At 33.9% G+C, this 23,655-nt stretch overlaps 1 protein-coding gene across 7 annotated transcripts in view; it reads right to left on the reverse strand.

Moving 5' to 3' along the window:
• The window catches only part of Pde9 (phosphodiesterase 9), a 265,907-nt gene that overhangs the window by 232,829 nt on the left and 9,423 nt on the right, over positions 1-23,655 (reverse strand). Inside the window, exon 1 of one of the 7 annotated variants that reach the window (XM_031985590.2) lies at positions 9,193-9,306. The exons of the other annotated variants lie outside the window; for them this stretch is intronic. The gene's annotated coding sequence lies outside the window, so the exon portion shown is untranslated. Of the gene's footprint in view, positions 1-9,192; positions 9,307-23,655 lie in introns of those variants that run through there. 7 annotated transcript variants of the gene reach the window in all.

A 23,655-nucleotide genomic window follows, 5' to 3' on the forward strand; every position in this document is an offset into this window, starting at 1 on the left:
GAATATGATTGACTTTGAAGCGTTTTAAAATAAGGTTTATCAAATTTATCGATACTGAGACAGAGAACGTTATATTATCAAGTTTGTAATCAAGTTTCTGTGTTAAGATTTATTTTGTGAACAGAATTGTTTTTCTCATAAAATGCTTTTGTAAATTGATGCTGTGAACTTCCAGTAGTTCGTGTAATTTTCTGGTTTAATTATCAATTAAAATTATATTTTGTGGTGTAAAAGACAGCTTCGTTTCAAATTGATTCAATGTAGACGAATATAAATTAACCCCTTGGCCTACACGCTATCGCGCATATATCGATATGCCGATCGCGCGAGTCATAGTAAACAAGAAGGTCGGAATTGAAGGTATTTACCACGAATAAATAGTTTTCGCCATGGTTTTCGCTTATGGCACAAATTCCTTACCACGAGTCTCACTCGTGGTTATAGGCCAAAGGGTTAAATAAGAACGATTATTAATAACTAGCATCTATTAAATACAATTTTCTGGTACGTATTTTACAATTTTAACGATTAGATCTATATTTAAGCGCTTATAAAATATCTCGAAAGAAATATTGTGAATATAGACGAAATTGATAACTTACAAATGAAAAATTAATTTATCTGTCGAATTAAGAGACCTAAAGGTTTATACATAGTTGTCTTCCAAAAACAAAACGGAAATCCGAGTGAATCAAGGGAACTGGAAATCTAGCAGGGTGAAACAGATGGACTCCAAAGAGAAGGATTCAATCAGGAAGAAAGAACAGAAATGGTAAGAAGTCCCGAGAAAAGGTGCAAAGGGTGAACAAAGAATTACCGAAGCGAGAAAGAAACGTTTTGTCTGGCTAAAAGTAAAGTTTATTGAGCTGCCGATGATAGTTAGCGAAAACGTGTGCTACTTCCGAGCTTCTTTTCAATTTTGTTAAATTAATCAATTTGTATTCAATTTAGGAGTGGAATTAGAGTTTCAGTCAATTTATCATTACGAATTTTTAGCAAGTACGTATGCCTCTAGTGTTTTAATTTCAAAACATAATAAAGTAATAGGATAGTTGAACCCCTTGCCTTATAATAACGTGTCAGACTTGAGAAGATTTTTAATAAAATTTAAATTGTCTAGAACTTTTCTTTTTTTTTCAATAAATTATTAATGATAACATAGGTCTGTCAATTATAGTTGAGAAATAAGTCATAGACCAATTGGTTAATGAAGAAAGCTATACAAATTATCATGTTTTATTTTCGTTAACACGATAATAAGATAACAAGATATAAAATAAGTATAATATAATAACAAGATAATATTTTCAAAGGAATGGTCTATATCGGAAAGCCTCAATAGTGAGAACTGCTGCACGCTTAATCATGAAAGCCTCATAGGTACAGCAATCAATAGATCGATTTTGACCACTAAATTGCGTTGACATTTCCAGGTGCGGTTTCAATATTATATACCTGCAATCAATTATTAGCACTGTATACACTAAGATCAAGTAGCTGGGCCGTAATAATCGTACCATAATCCGATGAAGGTCGAGTATCGTCAGTGTTCTTTATAAAAGTTAAACGTATTTCGTTTCCAATTATCCCGTTTATCTATTTAATTACTTTGAAGTTCAAATCACTACTAGAAATAAATGAATACAGAAATAATATCAATTATAAAAAGAGAGTATAGAAAAATCAATTATACAAAGTATATCATGTTAGAAATATTCAAACCACATGCCAAAACACATAGCACTTGTATCGATAACATCTTTTTTATATCAACTATCATCATCCAGTAAATCTTGTTCAAAATGAAGTTCATTCCGATTTGAAGTATTTCTTCTTCAACGCGGTTTATTAACTTATTGTCATCCAGTCAAAAGAATGTATTAATTAATAATAAAACTATTGACCAGTTAAATTGACATTTCGAAAGTCGTCTATCAAAACTCCAAGAGCGCATCTATTCAAATGTTAATTGATTTACAATTCAGTTTGTGCATTACTAAATCAATTTCTTTAATAATTTCTCAGAGAAACTCTGTTATCTTTTTAATAATTGCAAAATGAAGAAATGAGGAATAGGTACTTTTGACCCGTCTGGTAGTTTTAGTGTTAAATGAGATTTATTTAACACAAACTTCGTTTCATCATAGCAATTATAAAGAAAAATATAAATGAATGCAACCACGTCAAAGCAATCTTAAGATCCTGGTATATTGTCAGTGTTAAAATAGTTCATAAAAAAATATCATTCCTTACCAAGAAGTGGTATTTATTAGTTTAACATTACGCATAATCCACTCGAATTTCAATTGGATAGTAAGCTTTAAAATAAAAAAAAAATATCTGGTAGGTGGATTGATTCTTAACTGACGTAAAGTCGACAGGCAACTGGAAGTCGTTCTCAGCGAGCTGCTATTGTTTGCTTCAGATTAGAGATCCATAAGGGATATATGATACAACGTCATTTTATTTTGTGACAAACCAGGTTTGATCGTCAAACTGGTCGAACGATAAAGTGACCTGCACTATAGACCCACCGATCGCTTTTCGATGAAATCGAATTAAGTCGAGCGAATGTACTTTTCTGGCTTCGTCGACAGCCGAATTGATTGAAACATATTAAATTTGAACGGAACACGATTTCGTTAAACACTCCTGAAGTAGTTTTAGTGTTAATATCTTTGATTATCAATCTCTATAAAGTGACTGAACTATTTACTGTGCCTTAAAAATTTAGAAATACAAATTTATAAATTACAAACGCATAAAAATTAGCAATCCAGTCATGACAAACAAAAAGATGAAAAGTCTCATTGAACCGAAATTAAACGAAGGATATTAAAAATCGATTAATGCATATTTATTCATACAGATGAAGCAAATAATAGCACAGGAATTTCATTGATCCTAAAGCTTATACATCGACTGTATAAAAATCAAGAGCTCTTTTACAGTTTATTGAACTGATTCTTGTATAACAAGACACGAAAAAGTATAATGCACAGCGCAAAAGCATGAAAATCTAATAATCCAGAAAATGTAACTTTACTTATGTAGTTACACTTAAATTACTATTCAATGCATGTCTCCCTTGGCGGCATCGATTACCGCAGCAAGTTCGTAATTTTTAATTCATGTAACTTCATGCATTTCTCATTTAACATTAATATTAACTTGGATTTATCTCACATAAAGTGTTAAGAAGTGAAACGATCTGATGTAAAAATTCGAAGAAGAACATATAAGGAGGTTATACACTGCGTTCCAGTTTAAAGTTTCAAAATTATTAGTTTGAAGATTCACAACTAGAATTATCCAAAAAGTCATTACAAAGTCGACGAGTATTTTACCATGAACAAAAAAGGAAACTTTTTATAGACATCGAAAAATGCCATATTTAATTTTATAAGGAAAAAACGATTACAAAATTATAGACAATAATAGTAATAAACGAATAATAAATAATATTTTATCATGATAAATATTTTAAAACTTTGACTAAAACTATTCAAACACATATTGAAAACTGTATCATAATTATTTTGCAATTCAAAACTGCAAAATGTCTACGAATTCGTCACGATCTGGTTAAAGTATAATATTTTCATATAAGACTGACAATCGATACGATGGCTAATTTATAAATGTAAAGTAGCTTCAATAGAAGATACTATTAAGCTGTATAAAGATATGTCGTGTCTTTGCACCGACCGATTTACCATTGATAATAAATCATCTTAGATCGACGGTCAAGTGGAATCTGATAAGTACGGCAATTTAAAGCTTTATCAGAAGCAATTTTCCATCCGCGGACTCCATGTACTCGTCAGAGATATCGAATTCATTTATGTAGTTTATCATGCTGTTACATGTATTAAACTAACAAGTAGATTCACTTGATCTCTGATAACAATTTCATTGAGCCGTACAGACGGCCGAGCATGTATTTCTTAATGTATTCCGTTCGTATTTCCAACGTTCCATTTTCTTCGAGTCTGAGTTTAGTAATATGATCCGAAGCAATTCTCGCCGTCTCTAAATTTAATGAAAATTATAGCAGGTCTACCGGAAAGACCTGTCCAGTTTCTAATATGCACCGATTTCCATACTTGGCGTGATAAAAAACGGATATCAAATGAAAATTAAACTGTTTTGTGGCTTTCTATTTGACATGCATCATATACGATCGCAACGTGAAAGACACTCGTAATTAGATTATCATTGACATAGTCTGTAGGAAAAAATGCATTTACTTAAGACATTCTATAATTTGTAAGTTCTAACGAGGAAATAATGTTATCGTGAGAACTCAAAATTTGTGTTATATTTTTAAATGATTTAAAAATATAAATATAGATTTAACCCTCAAAGATAAAGAATTTGTAGCAATATCAAATTTATAAGGAATGTTATGAAGACAGCATTTAGAAGTTACTTAAAATCATACAGAACTTTCTGACAAACTTAATATTATCTATACTTCTAAACCCTATTCTTCAGAATGTCTATTAAAATAACTTGGAAAAATATATTTCGAATAATAACAAATATATCTAAAGTAATAACTACTATCCAATTCTCTATAACCAAATATCATTTACTTCTGAACATGTATTAGAACATGACTGAACGTGTATTAGAAAATTAAAAATTTGTAACCGACTATTAATTGTGGATAAGTATGTGTTTTAACATTCGTGTACACATATATCAATTAATCCGGATTTTAATTCGTATGATTCTTAATATACGAATACCAGCATATGTTACACCTTCTGAGAACACAGTAATGAGTAATGAGAACAATTACTAAATTCTACGTGATGAGCGATGTTTAGTACAAAAATGGATACTTGAAACATAACACTAGTGCAAATACTGTTATCTTATCAAACGTATCTTTAAAAATTGTGTTCATTGTGGACACGAATTTAAATAGCTATGAGTAAAATACATTAAATATTTTTTTCTTATTTCGAACCATGTCAATCGAATTCCAAGTATAATAATTTCAAAAATTTCTTTTTGACAACAAATACAAAGTTTATGGGATTTACCTGAAGTTTCCGGTTCATTGGAAATTGTGATTTATGGCACTATATGTAAAATATAATGTCGCGTAAATAATAATTTCAGCAATATTCGTATATAATCAATCGCTTAAACTTGAATTATTAATTGAAAATGTCAATTTATCATAATTCATATGAAAAGATTATAGACAAGTGACATTATTTGTAAACGGATTCGAATTTTGGTGGTAAATTCCAATAGTTTCTATTTAAGAAGCTTACCGACGAGATCTGTGAAATTTTAATCAGGTTACGATTGATAATGCACAAAGAGAAGCTGTTTCAAGGTGTATCACCTACTGAGACATTGTTTGTAAAAACGAAAAGTTTTAGTAGCTACTCCCTGAAACATTAATTCTGAGTCAACAATGAATTTGTCAATATAATTTCACTAAAAACTAGCAAACGTGTCTAAACTTTCCTAAACAAGCTACCTCACCTAAAATGAGGCACTCAAACATATTCTTCCAATATAACAATACAACAAATATTGTATATGGCTATAATAATACCATAAGACAAATATGTCCATCACAAACAATACCTTTAATTTCGGAAAGTAGTTTTCCTAAACTTTTCATTCGAAATTTATGTTGTTATTAACGAATTCCGAGAATAATCGCTGTATCTAAAAATTCCATAAGCAAACTATTTCCAGAAAAAAGATATTCTTCGCTTCCACCTTTAATTCGACCTTTAACCCCTTTTCCTATAATACCGAGTCAAACTCGTGATCAAAATCTTCAACCAAATTCGACAAATCCAAATGTTATTTATTCATTTTTCATGTAAATGAAATATTACTTGTGTATTATTAATCTCTAACCTTCAAAATAAACGTGAACACAGAATTAAGCATCAAATTCTTTTTCTCCCACTAAATTATTAACGATAAAGTAGTTCAATCAAGCACAGTTGCAAACGAAACCATGGGACAAGGGGTTGACACCATCTGAATTGCATATGAAATACTTTGATCGCCGCAGTAGAAGGAAATAATTACTTGGCTCATCTTACACGAGACACCCAGTATAATTTAGTTCGACTGCCAACTCCTTTACCACGTGCAGCAATCGCATCGTAAAAGGAAGAACTATCTAAAACTTGATTTAAGTTTGTCTGGTGAAGTTCTAGAAGACATCAAAATGTTTCTTGATACGAGCACTAAACTTACCCGAGTACTTTAGTACATAATTAAACACGGCGGCAGGCTCGATATTAACGCTATACGTTTGCATTATGTTCAAACGACGTAGTTTTGTGCTCGTACCCGCTGATTATAACGGTTGCGAGTGTTCTCTTGCTGCTCTTCCGCACTCGATCTGTACGAAAGATAATCCAGGTTTTCGTAATAGTTTACACGCGCGTATAATTAGTAATTGGTTCGAGCCTGTGGGCATAAATTATCGATGTTGCACAGATACATATCTTAGTTTCTTATTTTATAACAAATGCGCCCCGCTGGCCGATGGCTAACATAGGCTTCGAAAATATTTTATGTTGTTAAAGACTCCTCGGTTCCTTTAATTATACTCTTACAGTAGAAATAAACGAGAAAGAAATACGCTACCGCAGCCCGTCAGCTAGTAGCTAACTTTGCATGTCTTAGGATTCTAAGGACGATACGCGCGATCAATACTTTAGAGATTAAATATCTTTGGACGTAGCACATTTTACCTCGAATCTTAACAATTCAGTTGGAACAAAAAACAATGAAGAACTATACTATTATACTGACGTGTGGCAAGCTGTTCATACGTGTGTCGTGATAAAACTTGGTGTTCTTAAAATTAAAATAAATCGATATTTAAATTATTATATTCTACAATAATATGTATTTTGTATAACACAGTATATAAAATATCATGTGTAGAAGCGCGTATTATAAATTACAATATTGTTTATATTAGACTCGTCTGATGAAAGCGTATTAGAATTTAAATATCTTGAAAGAAAATTATTCATACCAAGAATTCGATCGTGCTAAGAATAATTAATATAAACAGAAACAATAGATAATTAAATTGTGTTTACGATTTCATAGTAATTGAGTAATACGAGAGCAAGTTAAAATGTAAAACAAAATCGTTCCATACCAAACGTGTATCTCAAGAAACCTGTTTATTCAGTCGTTATTTAAATTTATTATATTATTAAACACAAGCCTCGCGACGCTTTAATATAAACTGTTAATTAACGAAAAAGTAAAATAGGAAATAAAGAATGCAACGTTAATCGATCGCAATGATACAGTTTTAAGTACAACGATGTATTGGAAAACAAGTTCATAAATTATAACCACAAGTTCACCGAACGTGTATTTAAATTCGATTCTCATGAAAATGAAACATTATGTAACAAACCCTCAATTCACGCTTACAAAGTATAGTATAGTATATAAGTTAATTTAACACAACAATTTTTAATTAGATGTAATAATCAAATTTGTAATAAGATTTTATGAAGCTTCTTTCTTTAACCCCTTGCTCTACAATATCGTGTCAGACTTGTGATGAAGATTTCAAATAGAATTTAACAAACATAAATATTGTTCAATTTGTTTGAATGCGAATTACATATTATTCCTCTGTTATCAAGGATTATTCCTTAAAACACACGTTGACATAGAATAAGACTCGAATTTTCTCGTATTTTCAATAAATCATTAATAAGAAAATAGTTAGATCGATCACAGTTCAGAAAGAAATCATAAAGCAAGGGGTTAATTAAATGTCAATTTTGATTTAATTAAATTCATGAAATACTAACGCAACGGTTACGTAAATAGTGCTCGAGAATTAAAGAAAATGTAACATTTCATCAAAAACTTCCTTCCTAACAACATCTAAATCCATAATCATGCCACAGCTCAACCAAATTAAAAAGAGAAAACCAATTTATTGTATCCGCGTGCACGAAGACTTCATACACTCAATCTATAGCCACATATTGTCCCATTCTTCGAAATGGCCGCTTCAAGAGACCGTCAAACTTCTCTAACCACATTAAAGAAACATTTCACGCGTTTTGTATTCCTAGCGTTTCTCATATCTGGATGCCGAAACCACGGAAAGATCGTAATCGCGCGTGTTCGTGCCGGCACAAATTTAAGTGGGTCAATCGACCGAAAAATCGCGCACGTATCGCATCGCTGACCATAATCTTAAACAGACGTCCGCATTGTGGAATCGGGGAGCAAAGGGCTCCTTATCTGTAATACAAATCGCGTCAGAAGTTCGCGTGTCACGTACGCACAATCGGACCATCGATTCGTCCCATACAAAGGGAAACACTGTTCCCGCTTTCTCCCAAGTTAGCTTCGTGAAAACGATCGAAAGACGGGAAAGGTTTCGATTTCGAGCTGACAAAGCTTGCGAGTGACGAATCGATATGGTCAATTAAGGCTACGATTAGATTGGATGTGTATACAAAGTAAACAATCGAGCATGGCTAGAAATAATATATTGTCGGAAGATGACTTGATGTCTACCGTAATGACACAGAGGCAAGGAAGGTCTTTCGCTGTGTCTTGTTTATATAATAGTTTTCATTGGTTACTTGTAACTATATTGATCAATAGCGAATTATCATCACAATGTAGGATGAAAACTCAGCAATTAGACCAACGTTCCTTAGCTTAACCGTCAAGTGATCTTCCAAGAGTAACCAGTTAGGGTAAGTTGGAGAAAGATAGCTCACTTTTTTAAAAGAACTATTACCTCATGAATATCATTGACAATTAATAAAAAAAATACATATTTATGAAAATAAATAAATATAAGAAGAATAGTTAAATAGGCATCTGTACAAGACTCTGTATACCCCTAAAAACAATTGAAGATGTAGACATTTGTCAATCTAAATAAGATCGGGCCATTGCACCTACAGAACCACGTCATCTGAATTGAATTGACGAATAGCAAATTAGCATCATAAATAAGATGAAAACTCAATAGAAGTCAGACCCACATTCCCCAAGCTAGCCATTAAGTGATCTTTCAAAGAGAAGCAATTAGACTGAATGCTTTCTGGTCATCCGGTGTTACACCTGTTCATCCATACACGCGGATCGATCACATCACACTAATTTTTCGTGCGATGTGGAGGGATTGAAACTACGAACCTTTGAACGACCAATTCGGAAATATGTGAGCTCGTCCGTATACACATCCAACGTAGCCTAAGGCTCTCCGTCCACTAGTCGCAGCGAACGCGGCGTGTACGCGGCAAAATAACGATTACCGTACGCTTCAGCGCTGCAACCAATGTAAACTAATGGACCTCTGTCCACGGGGCGTCATCGTCGCATCAAACGTGCGGCGCAATGCTCGAGGACGAAGGTCCATTGGTTTACGTTGGTTGCAGCACTGGAGCGTACGACAGTCGTTATTTTACCGCGTAGACTACAGAGCAGCTCTCACATTCCCGACCGCGATCTAAAAGCTAAAAGTGAACAGGGGCAAGGGGAGACGACCACTCGTTGCACTCGGCCCCGTAGTTATGGCAACAGTGACACCTCAGTTCTGAGCACGTCCTTGTCATTGGCCGAGTCGCTCAACAAAGAATGCAAGCGAAACAGAATGCGACGAAGTGAGATGTACCGTCAGTTGCTGACGACCTGGCACTCTCATCTGATTGGTCAGATTCAAAGGCGCACACTTTGCCCACACAAATTTTCGGTTCTGGTATATGATTAGCTGAGGCGTTCACGCATATTAATTGGGTCGCACGACAAAGAGCGCGAAGAGTCGTTTCCGGACTCGCAATTGGACTTCTCGGAGCAACTGTATCCGCCCCTATGACGTTATAAGTGCCAGGTTCCTAGCCACTGACGGTACGAACATTGGCGTTGGATTCCGTTTCTGCACGGCGGCAGCTTTTTATGTTTACCGAATCTCAAGAACACGGAAGCTCAGCTGCTATGTTTCCTGAAAGAACCGAGGCGGATTATGATGCCATTTCTCCTTGCCCCTGTGCACTTTTAGCTTGGTGGTCGTGTCTATGGAGAAAAGAAACGAACTGTAAGTACAACTAATGAATAGAGTGCCCAACTTTTGTCACGATCGTGGAACCGCTCGTCACGGAGTCTGGTCGCGAACAACGCGTGTCTGGTGAAGACATCGGCCAAGGCGCGTCGATTAAGCGCCGCGGATCGCGTGGGCAAAACCATCGGGAAACAATAAAACCGGCGCCTCCGCCAGACGCTCCTGGAATCCGGCCAGATCTCCTTGCGTCCATTCGCTCGCTCGCTTGCTCACTCGCTCGATCAGTTGGTCGATCCTGCGCCTAACGGTTGCCGGCGCCGATTAGCGCCAACTACTTTTTGCAGCGACAGAGAGGAAAGTAGAAGAGCTATTAGAGGTTGCAACACATCAAATGTTCGTTTTCCTTAGTTTCATCTCAGAAAAAACTCGTCTTCTTTGCTTCTTTTAACGCGTTGACGAGTTCTCCGTAGAGTGGTGTCAATGTTTCCAGGGATTCGATTGCATACATTTCAATGAAGAATGTGGGAATTTATTTAATAATGTAAACTTTTTTGATATATGATTTATGGTGTATTATTTTTTCTTTTTGTACACTAAGTTCTCGGTTTCTACAGTATCGTAGCTGTAAAACTGTAGTAGTTCCGTTCAATAAAACGAAACAATTTTATTTCAAATTTCATGAAGTTCCTTGAAAAAGAAATAAAGTTCTGTTTATTTTCTGTTTTCCTGTTTTCCATTTATGTGTAATTGTAAATTTGCATGATGATCTATTATTTATTGACTGTATTCAGTAATATCTTTTATTCGTAGGGAAAATATAAGACGAAATGGACAAGGTTATTAGCAAATTCTTTTAACAACATGGTGCACAAAACTATTCTTTATACATTAATTCATAAAATGAAACGAAAATGTTTTTTTTTTTATTAAAACTCCCGTTATATTAAAAACAACATAACAACAAAGCTTTTATTGTATTACGCTGTGCGTATTCATATTTGCCATAAAAGCATAAACACGCGTAATCTACAACATAAATAATGAATATCGGGTAGATAGCGCAGAAATTTAGATTATTCAGTAACAAATACCGAATTTCACAAAGAAAAACAGTTGATCGTACATTAGCACGCCTAATAACGCACTCTGCTTGGACTTTGGCGTCGATATCTTCAACGACGTAATCAGTGGACCAAAGCCTCTCGATAAGCCGCAGATATCTTATCGATAATTATTGGTAGCATCTTTAGCGACTGAAAGATCGCGCGCGATATGCGTCTGCACGAATCCGAAATGCAAAGGCGAGGGGTCATTATCGTTCGCGCGCGACTGCAATTCCCAGCGATTAGCATTTTCATGTAGCTACCTACCCATGGGACGAGAAAACGCGGCAGTGATTCATCGAACGAGTTCTGCGACCGGCAGACAAGCGCCAGAAGGTTTTAATACCTGTCTCGATCGAACGCAGTTGAGCTATGGTGGACTTTATCGTGGTCCTTTTATCGAAGGTCAACGATAAATCTGCGAATCTATAAGCATCTATAAATCCAAACACGTGCTACTATTTCTGATACTGGTGTTATTAAAGGAAGCGCGGGTACAGATACGCGACAGTTGCTTCCCGTTTTATCTGACCAAGAAAATCCATCGGAACGGAAAAATAAATCCGACATAAGTAAGTACATAGTTGCTTTAACACTACAACTACCAAACAGGACAAATTGTCGCATCTTAGAATTTTTAGTTTTCAGGTATTTAAATTATGACAAGGCTTTTGCGAAAATTGTAAAATAAATTTGTATATTTGCACAGATACAACAATAAGGGACTCTTCAAATCTCAAGAAGTATATTGTTCTAATTTTTATAAAAACTTAGAAATAAGTCACTTCAACTGCTCGATAGTTTTAGTGTTATCTTTTTATCTACTATATACAACTATAGTGGCTTTCGTGTATATTTTCATAGAAATCAAGGATCAGCTGTATTCTAATATTTCAAATCTGTTACAATTCAACGAATAAGATTGAAAATTTTGGTATGAAGGAAACATATTAAAGTGACTTCGTTCCAAATGATTAAAAACACTGTGATGATCTGATGCTATGATATTAGATAACGCAAAAACGTGCATTCATGTCTACAATAACAAATCAGTGGTCCTTCGAAATTAATCGTTTCGTAATTAACGCATTATTCAAGTGGGAGCAATTCTTGAATATTAAATACAGACACGGAATATAAGATACAAGCTAATTACTTCGGTAGTCCATGAGCTGCAATACATTCTTGAACCACACTAAATGTCCGGAACTTGCGCAAGTTAGTTCCGCCAGTTGGATAATCCATAGTAACGAAGATTCTCGAGGGAGAAGTTCCTTACATCCCGAAAAGTCAAGTTTGAAGCCTTTAAAGTTCTGATCTTACGAGTAATGGACACTTAAATATGTATCACCTCTGTTAATGTGTTGGTCGAGTCTCTTCATTTGAAGATAAAAATTAACTGCCCGTCTATGTCATTAAGCTGATATAGGTCTGTTTTACTTAACCCATTTCCATAATACGGCAAAATAAAAAATGTTCCCATATTACTAGACTTTAATACTGTCATTGTTACAAGTTATAGTAATAATACGTTTTCGTTTTATAGATCTAATTACCTATTCATTATTATGTGTCTCAGACAAGGATACTAGGGAAAGGTATGTGGATCTAATCAATCAATTTTCATCTGTTTTTAACCTCACTTTCAATACGGATGTGTTATTTATCAATACAGTTACACGTAACCAATCAAAATTGTAAACAAAACACCCAACGAAAGACTCCTATTATCTCTCTGCCGTCCTGCTAACACTTATTGTTATCTGAATCATAATCCTTTTTTGTCTAACATTTTGCATTGTACCACTCTGACAAATAATTTAACCTGTTTGCGATCACTACTATTCACTCGCAATGTGAATACGCGCATATGTACACTCCGGTGATAATGGCCAGGAAAATAGTGCGCATATATATGCTAAGGATGCAAATGGGTTAATTAAATAATATTATTCATCAGAAGTTTATTTATCAAAGGAAGGAAGAGAAATTTCCAAAGAAAATCTTGGAAAACTGTATGTACTGTTCGATTTCAAGTAAAAATTATCATAGTTAACACTTTATCCACTGGCAAATGTTTAAGACTAGTTTGGTAACTAACAATTAACAATTGAAAACTCTTAGTACCTTTTTTAATATAGATAGCAATTACAATGAATTGCCAAATTCTCTTACATAATATAAGGTAACAATTTCTTATGCAATTAATATCTAAAGAATAATAAAGCTTTGTTTCAGTATAGCACTGATATTAAGCAATCTTAAACATTGAAACGAGTCTCTCAGAAAGAATGGTTCATTTTTTACTCACAACGCGACTTTTTTATACATCAACCCGATAATTAATGAGAGGTTGTTGTAATGAACCGTATTTTTAATGTAAAGTTTCGGGCAGTTTCTAAACAATGAACAATATTCAATGAACTACATCAAGACCTAAAAGTAAAATCCTATCCTGGCAGCAAGCCAAGAAGGATAGAAGTCCCAAGATCCCAAGATCCCACTGTTAAAGACGAAGCACGGAGCACTCTCATTATCAGAGTAGAGAGATAAAAAAACAGCTAACATAGGTTTGTGCGGGTAACAAAAAAATATCTTAGTACATTTTATTTCTTTTAAATGAAATTTTTTTTAATGTGAACACTTGCTACAAAATTGAAGCTATAAATTAATGGGACAATATAAACTGTAATAAAATTTCGAAACTTCAATTAGAAAACATGAATTCATTCTCGGGTTCTCCAGATTTTTTATTAGTTAATCGACGTTTATCTTTGACCACGAAAAATCATTCAACGGTAGACACGACAGTTCTCTTTGTAGAAGGAAAAAATTGTTCATAAAAGCGGAATCTAAAAAGAATATATTGTATTAAGATAAGGTTATTAAAATTAATGATGACTTTTCAAAAGATTAAAAAGGTTGAAATGATAATAAGATGGGTACAAAAAATACACGAAGTTATTTAATTACTTAATCATTGTTAATGGACCGATCAGTGATAAAGCGCTCTTTGAGACTTACTTTTCAAGCAACCTGATAATAATATAAAGCATTGCAAAAAATCTGTTTCCTTTTCTTCTCAATGGATCTTTATTTATTTAAAACCTTATTCATTATTTATTATTTCACTTTGTAGCTGTCTTCCTTTCCAATTAAATCTTTGAACAAATCTTCTTACGTTTTTATTTTCATTTGTTTATTTCATGATTAGTGTTTTGTCAAATATTTCAACCACTTCATTTTTATTTGATATTATCATACAATGTGCTTGGTGCAGTAAAAAGTTTGTTTAACAGCTGAACATGACATGTATCAGAAATTAAAAATTGTGTTATAGAAATGAAGTAAAAAGGAAAAGGTAAAATGACAATTTCGTTTCATTTTACGTTATAGGGTGTTGTTTAACCATTAATGGTAATTACAGATCCGACGTTATCGCTACCAGAACACACCTGCTCGAATGAGGTTAATGACACTTATCAAGCTTACATCTTCATAGCCGGATCGAACTATGCTTTTACAGGTTTTGCAACGAATGCAGAAGTAAGAGCAATTACTGTCGTCAATTCTTATCAAATAAATGTTAATTGCTACTTCTTATATCTTTACAAAAATAGAAATATTTTAACTTATTTCATTGAAAATGCGTACCTCATTAACATAGTTTTAAAAGAGCAATTATCTGAAAAATACATGCATTTCATTGTCAAAAAATTGTTAACAAAATCAGTAAATGTTATATCAGAAAAGAACGTATTTTGTGGTTTAATAAATTTATTAAATTTAAAGCCACATGAAACAATTATTATACGTTACTAATAGGTAAAATGTGATTATAACAATAGTTTTGTGAAACTGAAAAAATATCTATTAAATATATTTCTTTTCTAAATACCATATACTATAATAATCGAAATTTCTAATGAACCAATAATCACGATTTTAACCCAAATAACGCCTATATCGGAAAGTGACCTTGCAAATAGCTTGCAACGGTGAACATATTCAAAATATTTACACACGAAAATTGCAAACTATTTATTTACTGTTCAAACACGTTGGCGTAAAATATTTTAAATTTGACTGGACCTGCCAGCGAGTATACCGATTGATTCCGACGTTTCAAGGAAAACACACGAAACCGAAAGCAAAATATCCGGTAGATCATTTCGCATCAACGGAGCATATGCGTAATTGAAACAAGTGGAACGATCCATAAAGGTTAAAATTGAACGCACCGGCGGCAAATTGGTAACTTTGCGATCGAATCATTGGCGCATAAATTTCTGGAATTACAAACAGGAAAAATTCTATCGGTTGCGTCGACCGGAACCGAAATTATTTTTCGTTCCAATTCCGTCTTTGCGAATCCGTATCGTCGAAATATTTACATACACATATGTCTGGTTAGCATAAATGTTTTAATAATGTTTCTCAACCCCTTGCCCTACGATTTATTTCTTAACAATGATCGGTACAACTACTTTCTCGTTACTAATTTATTAGGAAAAGTAAAATGTTGATGCTTATTCTATATCTACATTTTCTTCGAAGGTTAACGATTGATAATAGAAAAGTAATATATAATTTACATTTAAAATAAAATAAACAACACTTAGATTTTCCCAATTCAGTTTAAAATTTTCGTCACGAAGTTGACACGATAAATTAATACATAAATAGTCCATAGTCCATTCTCTAGAAAAATGTATTAACCTATCTACGTCGAAAACCCATCACAGCAAAGAATATTGCATTTGGAACATTTGATAAATAACAAATAATCCTGAAAATAATTGCATTTATAGATTAAAATAGGACACTCTGTATACAACGTGAATGCATTGCAGAATTTGATGATTTAAGGAGTTCCAAAGAAAAGAGACTATGACGGTCATCTAAAGGTTAATTATCCTAATTACTAACGCTAAAAGATACAGGATGGAAACAACCGCAACGTACATTAACGCAAGGTAAAATGATCCAATAGTTGTATGTAACCCGTCCCGACGAGAGAATCACATATATTACACGTTGCATTACACCTGTCTCACCCGCTTACATGTGACACACAATTAAATCCGTCAGTTCAATTCTTATTTTTGTTTCTTTTTCTAATATTACATATTAAAGTTCGTATAAGCAATATATCAATGAGTTATATTCAGATAGGAGAATATATATTCATGTACATTGTCAACAAAATGAAAGGGCACAGAAAGAATTGTAAGTTAAAAAACTATGCCTTATGGATCGACAATAATTTACACATTTAAAACAATGGAAGAACTAAATAATATTGAAGTGTCGAAACCGTAGTGGAAACTTACATCTAATCTATCCAACAACAGATTTTCATTTTTCACGATGTAAAATGACTTATTCGAGTAACATTTTATAAATTCAATTATAATTTATAAATTGAGGAAATTGTAATTATATTATTGTTGCAATCATTACAATAATAATAAATGCAATTGCAATAATTGCAGTAATAATAAAAAAAATAGATACAAAATAGATAAACTACAATAAATATAAGCTGTTCTCAAGAATCAAATTCAATATATACATTCACATTACAATATAACGTTCTCTTAATTATTACGGCATATTTTTATAACGAAGTATCAATTTCCTATTGTACGAAAGATTGACGATTAAACCAGAAACGGAATAAACACGGGTTAAGACATCTCCTTCGTACACGTAATTCGTATCTCTCCACACGGTTGCCGGGTCTTGTATACACAAGATATCCAGAGCACTCAAGTTCGTTATCAACATTCAAAATCCCATGCTGGGTGTTCAAGTGACTCGTGAAACAACAGTTGCTGCGTTACTGGCTACCTGCAATTTTTCTGCAGGTTTCCTTCTCGAACAATCAAAGAACAAGAATCTATCATCTGAGAGTACTTGCTGCAATCTCACGGAACCTGATTGCTCTCTGAAAATCCCAATCTCTCCATATACACATAGCAAAATTGATATTTGGCATTCTGATAAAAAAAGTCAGATACCTCGTTGAAAAAACGTAATTCCAGATTACACAAGTATCTATAACCACTAAAAAACAAAAACATAGAAGTCAGGATGAAAATCGGTTGATGATTTCAATGGACAGTAACAACTAGACGAAAATAAAACCAAGTTTCCCAATTGATTTCACTTTAATCCACAATATAACTTCAGAAGACATCTCACTCACATATTGCATCTTCAACCACTTGTGGAGGCAACGAATTCGGAGACTCGGCAGGATCTCGCGCGGAAGAATTTTGTCTTCACCTATTATATACAGATATGTATACTAATTCTGTTTATTAATAATTTTGCAGAAAGTAATAGATTTCAAAACAATCTGAAATATGTAATGCAATAAGACTATCGACGTATATAATATGTCGTTGGCAATTTTGGAACAAAAGCATCACGACGTGCTGAGTACATCTTTTCAGTGCAAGTGATTAACACCAATAACTGTCGTATGAAAAATTTATACATAAAATATGAGTGTGAAGATTAAAAGCAGTTGCTCGTGGATTCGATCTCCTCTTTAAATCAACCGATTTACTTCTACCTTCGTTTAATTTCGCTATTTGGTTACTTCATTCAATTACATCAAAAAGTATTTCCTTCAGCAGTTACATTTGATAGTTTCTCCCGTGTTATGTGTTCAAAAAGATTACATGACATCGGATATTATTATAACAAAACGAGCCACAACTACAGCCACTCGCTGTACCTCCAGAAGATTAGCCTACAACTCCACTAAAAGAAACAAGTAAGAAGAAATTGCTGTCGCCTTAGAATTAGTTCGTTCGGCGTGCAAAGGGGCTTCAAAAACTTGCTGGGCCAATTTGATCGCACTATGGCGCATTTGCCTTCTAAACGCAGTAAAAGAACATTTTCTGAATAAAATCGTGCTTGTAAGGTTTGTTTAGTAGAATTCGATGTCGTTTTTTGGCATTGTTGGAAAGAGCAGAGCCTACTTTTTAACCAGGTATCTTAAGTTATCTTAGTTATGTTAAAACGCAAAATGGTACTAATTTTTTTAACAATCAATTCTTTATTTTTCCAGATAAACATGTAGTTCATCTTCACTTCGCTGTAGTTTTTCGTTTGAACATATTACAGATGCATTTGCCCCGCGTTTGACGAGTATACACTGTATTATTTGATTTTATTGCGCGCATAATGAGAGATTTTTCAAACTAAATTTTACAGTTAACTGCATAATATAGAACAACAATTAAGTGCTACTATCCATCACTGTAGTAGTTCCAACAATTTTTATGCAACACTGTTCGCGGCGCGTCACGAAATCTTCGCGCTAGTACGGCATTTTCCATTTAAAAAGAATAAAGAGGAAAATCTACTTTTTAATATAGAGTAAAAACTGACTGCCACTAGCTGCAAATTCTATTTGGTATAAATAAAAATTGCTCCACCAAGCACAGCTGCAGATAATAGCATACAATTGAAGGATGAACATTGAAAATGGGAAATAACATATAATTAAAAAACTATTTACAATATCGACATGAAATTTGAAAATATTCGAATACATACATAGTACACTTAATCCTACTTGGAATTATATCAATTATAAAAGCAGTAAGGTTGCAATTGACTATTTCAGTTTTTAATCTTTTCGAGGCTATCTTCTTTAAAGCTGTATAATCACGTTAATAATTAACAAATATGAATAAAAATCATTATAGCCCAAACGTTTATTCAACTATGTGTATATTTTTTTGGTTTTAAAGATATTTACGAAAAAGTAGTTTGCACCGCAATTAGGAGACAAATGCCCCATAGTGCGGCGCGCGGAGTCGACCACTGCGTACGCGTGCCATCAATATTCAACGCGGCGAGCCTTCAATAATTCAGCATCCGGTTAGAATGACAAATTACACGCGTCGATATCGGGTCGATGCGATAGACAAAAAGATTTCCCCGAAATCCTCGTTCGGCCGATAATTCCCGAGGTCGCGTAGGAAATTAACGTCACGGCAATCGTCTATAAGTCACCGCGGACAAATTAGTCGCGACTGCTTAGTCGAACGTCTCTCCGGCGTCCCCCGTTCTTGCGACCACTTCTGTCTTCCTTCCTCTCGATCCTCTTCTCGATTCTCCTCCTCTCTTTCTCACCCGTCCCATCTCTGTATCATTCTTTATTCTACCATTCTTCGGCTCGAACATCATCCTACTCTGTCGCATTCGCTTCTCTCTCACTCTCTTTCCGTTGCTCTTGGCCGGCGATGAATCCAACGTGCGTATCTGCGGGTCGTTGATATCGCCTCGCCTCGTGTTTTCTCGGATAACGTTATATAGTGGTCGTCTGCCGCGATCGGTTCGTACGCCGCTGCGCGGCGGCGGCAACGGCGGCTACGTGCTTGACGATAATAATTATTGACAGATGCGACTGACTAATACGGCCGTGCCACGGCGATGTTTGTCTAGCGCGGGCGAACTTACAGCTTACGCGCGCTCCGGAGAACGTCTATGCCGCGACCGGCGCGGTGGCCCCAGGGAATCGACGCGATGCGACATCGTCACGCCGCGCGGTCTCAATGCAACTTTAACGATCCCATGCATTCCAAGTGCTTTCGGGACTCGACCTCGCTGACCCGCAGCGACACGCTACTGACAAGAGAACTTTTTCAACTAGCACACGCCGATTTTGATGAAACTTATGTAACATATAGTTCTCAAGAAAATATTTAACACGTTGAAGCGGCCTGTTAAAATATGGAAAGAAGGATGTTAGAGATTCAAAATCACGAGCAGCGGCGATTTTCAGAAGATTCTTTAATTTCTACAACGCAACACGAGGAATCACAACATGTCTAAAGCCTTTCAAATTTTTATGAATTCTTGTACCAACAGGAACTCTTTCATTGTTTGTATTCGCGACTTGATGTTTATTACTTCCAAGAGAATAGGCTATAGCTACTCGTAAAGTCAATCTAACACGCGCCAGGAAGTTCCGAACGACCAGCTAAGATCTTTTTCACCTGCTTGCCCTTTTTTGCCAAGGGCATGGTCACTCACGCGCCCAAAATAATGTATTTACGCGCGGATTCCATTTCGACCAATGACAAATCCGTTTAATTGAATCGCCAAAAAGAAAATTACTCAGTTCCAAGATTTCCGGAAGTCGCGGGAGACGCCCCCACCTTTCTTTTTGTTAACAACGAGTTAATATATATACAAATAAGTAAAGAACTGAGCAATAGCGAAAAATGCTTTTAGGTGTCGGTAGCCCTTTATTGACTGAGTATGAAAACTGCCGTCACAGCGTATTTTTTCTTATCGGTCAACATCCACTTTGAAGAGGTAAAAACACACCCGAAAATTTATTTTCTACGTCCTTTACTTTCAAAGATATTGTGAAAAATATACTTTCAATCCTCAGCTTTGTGGGGTGTTTACACCCTCTCAAAATGGATGTCGACCGATAAGAAAAAATACGTGTCAAATATTTTCTTGAGGACTATGTCTCACATAATGTCATTAAAATTGGTGTGTGCTAGTTGAAAAAGTTCTCTTGTGAATTTCATGGCGCGGACGACTTCGAACTTCGCGTGGGCTCATCTAGAAACGGTGTCGCAAATCTCTCCGACACGATCCGCACTGCGAGATTGGAGGAAACTTTACAGGTAAAATAGTCCTCTTGTTCTTGACACTTTATCTACCGCCAGCCTTTTAACCCTTTCACTACAATGATTGAGATATCTCGGTTCCACGATGTCGAAGAAACGATGCTAAAGGTATCTCGTCGCCATGATTGTAAACTTTAAACAACTTTGAATTACTTATTAAAATTAAAGTGGACTGTATTATTAGCTGGTGCTTGGAGTTTGAATATGCGGCGATCTTAATCGTTAAAATTATGTACAGAAAAATGTATAGTACGGTGTGGTAGATGAAATGTTAATAAATTAATGCCTGAATAGTTTGAATTTAAAACGGTAATATTCGAGAGTAATTAAACGATAGAAAAAACGGAGAAAAAATAATTCAGAATTTAGGAAATGACGAAGTTTTTACTTTGAACGTCGAATGTTTAATCAACTTCATGATATAGAAATGAGAATTGAAGAATTTATGACTAGTATCCAATGTAAACTTAATTTTTATCGTATGAAGCAATTTAATGGACCAACATTAATATCTTCCCGCGTCATATATTCGTGACGCTCAAGATTTTTCATACTGCATAAAGAAATTTCATGTGTATAATCCACAACGTTAATTTTGTTTACCTAGTTCTGATAATTGATGGAAGTGGTAATGAATTAAATATACAAATTAAACATTGAATAGTAGAAATTTCCATTGCGACGAAACAATACTTTGGTTGCAGTTTTCTTATCTGATGAATTGTTGTAAAGATATTCTGGGTGTAATACATAAAATAACAATGAAAGTTTGAATTTGGTCAGTTGAACTTTCGCTCCCAAATATCTTTATTCGGGCGAAAGTACAGTTGAAATCGCAATCCAGCTAGAGATATATATTTACAATAGGCGGTTCAAACTCTTCTTGAATACGATGATAATTACGAACATGACTACAGGCTCGAATATCTATTTACTCATTTTGCGAAGAAAAAAATAACGAATTAGTTGCATTAACTATGGAGTATCAGGCACTCGAATACAACCAGAACATTAAAAAAATTAAAAAAACAGGAACAGATGTTTAAAAACGACAAAAGATTACTTTATACGCCAAGAATAGTTGATGAAACATAGGTAAAGAAATTCTAATGTTGTTACAAGAAAAGATGTACCAAAAACTTTGAACATATTATTATCAAAATTAAATTTCCTCAAGTCGTGACTCATGATATTTAAAAGTCTAATAGTCTGATTTGAATAAACTGAAGTGCATTCGATTTACAAATAAATTCTTAATCTCCTTCGCCTGGGCTAAAATTGCAAAAATTTATAAGGAATGCTTAAACTTTGGCAAATTAAAATGAAAAAACGTTATAAAAGATTTTCTGTTGCTTCTTTGTTTGTGTCATCAAATATAATAAATGGCTCTAATTTGGATCGTTATTAAAATCTTAATAAATATATAAATAACACTAGAAAATGTACATTCCATTTAAATATCAAACTAAGTACTACATAAATATTAGAAAAAAAATAATGATAATGTAACAACTTACAAGATAAATAAGCATTTTTAGTAAATAAAATTCACGTTTCTCAGTTATTTTCCAATTAGATTCTATCCTAACATTTCTGTGACAGAAACGGTTTATCTAATAATGGAATCATCTAAGACCCCCTTCGTAAAGAATTATGTTCATATTTACCAATAATATTTACACTAGAAAGACTATACTTCAGGATTCAGCAACTTGTTTATGTACACGTCCATATAATTTCGTTGCTTTCTTGAAAAATACTATTTCTAATAAATCAATCATGATTTTTCAGTCCCTGAATCTGAAATCTTTTCTTCTTTCTCAACTTTTTTTTAATATTCTTACAAAGATAGTACATTTTTTGTTAATTACATGTTTTAAAAAATTCATAAAAATATAGATTCTCTGTTAAATATGTGGGATGTTTATAATTATCTGAAACGATATTTGCATGGAGCAAATACTTAAAATATAATATAATAATTCTAAATGTACAAATTATAAAATAATCGAAAAAACTTATGAAGATTTTATAGTCATAGTAATATGAGGAATATGTTCAATATACATATTTTGAAAGCATCAGCATATTCAGAAGATGTAATTTTACTTCCTGGAATTAATGTTCTCAAGATTATAATTACCTATGTATTTCGAAATTTTATTCATCCCTGAAAAAAATTCTTTGCTTTAACTCTAACTACTAAGTTGTCTAGATCTAGGTTAGCTTCATTTTTATTTTTTTTGTAACCTTGCAGGTAGTAATATCAAGTTCTAGGCAAGATATTATGGAATATAATATGCTAGTAAGAACAGTTGGAATCACAGTACATACAGATCAGTACATCATCGTAGTAATTTGTCGTATGAAATTTAATATTGTCTCTGTCACTTGTATGTCTGGGGCATCTTCGATACTTAGATAAAATTAAAGTACATTAGTACGACTCTAGATCACAATATTAATATCTTACATATCTGTTCGAAATTAATATATATTTTTGTAAACGAAAATTCACTACGGCTGACGCCTACGTTTCATTCTTATGTTTTCTAAATCTTTAGACTACAGAACCTTTGTTTGTTTCAATTTGTAATAGTTAAAAACACTGTAGAAGATTCATTTTAAGTAGTCAAATCGACTCGTTAATTACAAGCCGCTAGAGAAAGTAGAAATGCTAGAAAATCTAGCTTCGAAAATACATTTGAGAGGAAAGATGGATAAGAGTTTGCGTAGCCTCGTGAATAGCTGTTCACGCGGTCATCAAAAACATCCGCTTTCTGAGGACTAACTCAGGGAAGTTCTAATTCCAGTTTGCTGCTCTTAA

Source organism: Nomia melanderi, chromosome 5 (genome assembly GCF_051020985.1).
Source record: "Nomia melanderi isolate GNS246 chromosome 5, iyNomMela1, whole genome shotgun sequence".
Taxonomy (NCBI): domain Eukaryota; kingdom Metazoa; phylum Arthropoda; class Insecta; order Hymenoptera; family Halictidae; genus Nomia; species Nomia melanderi.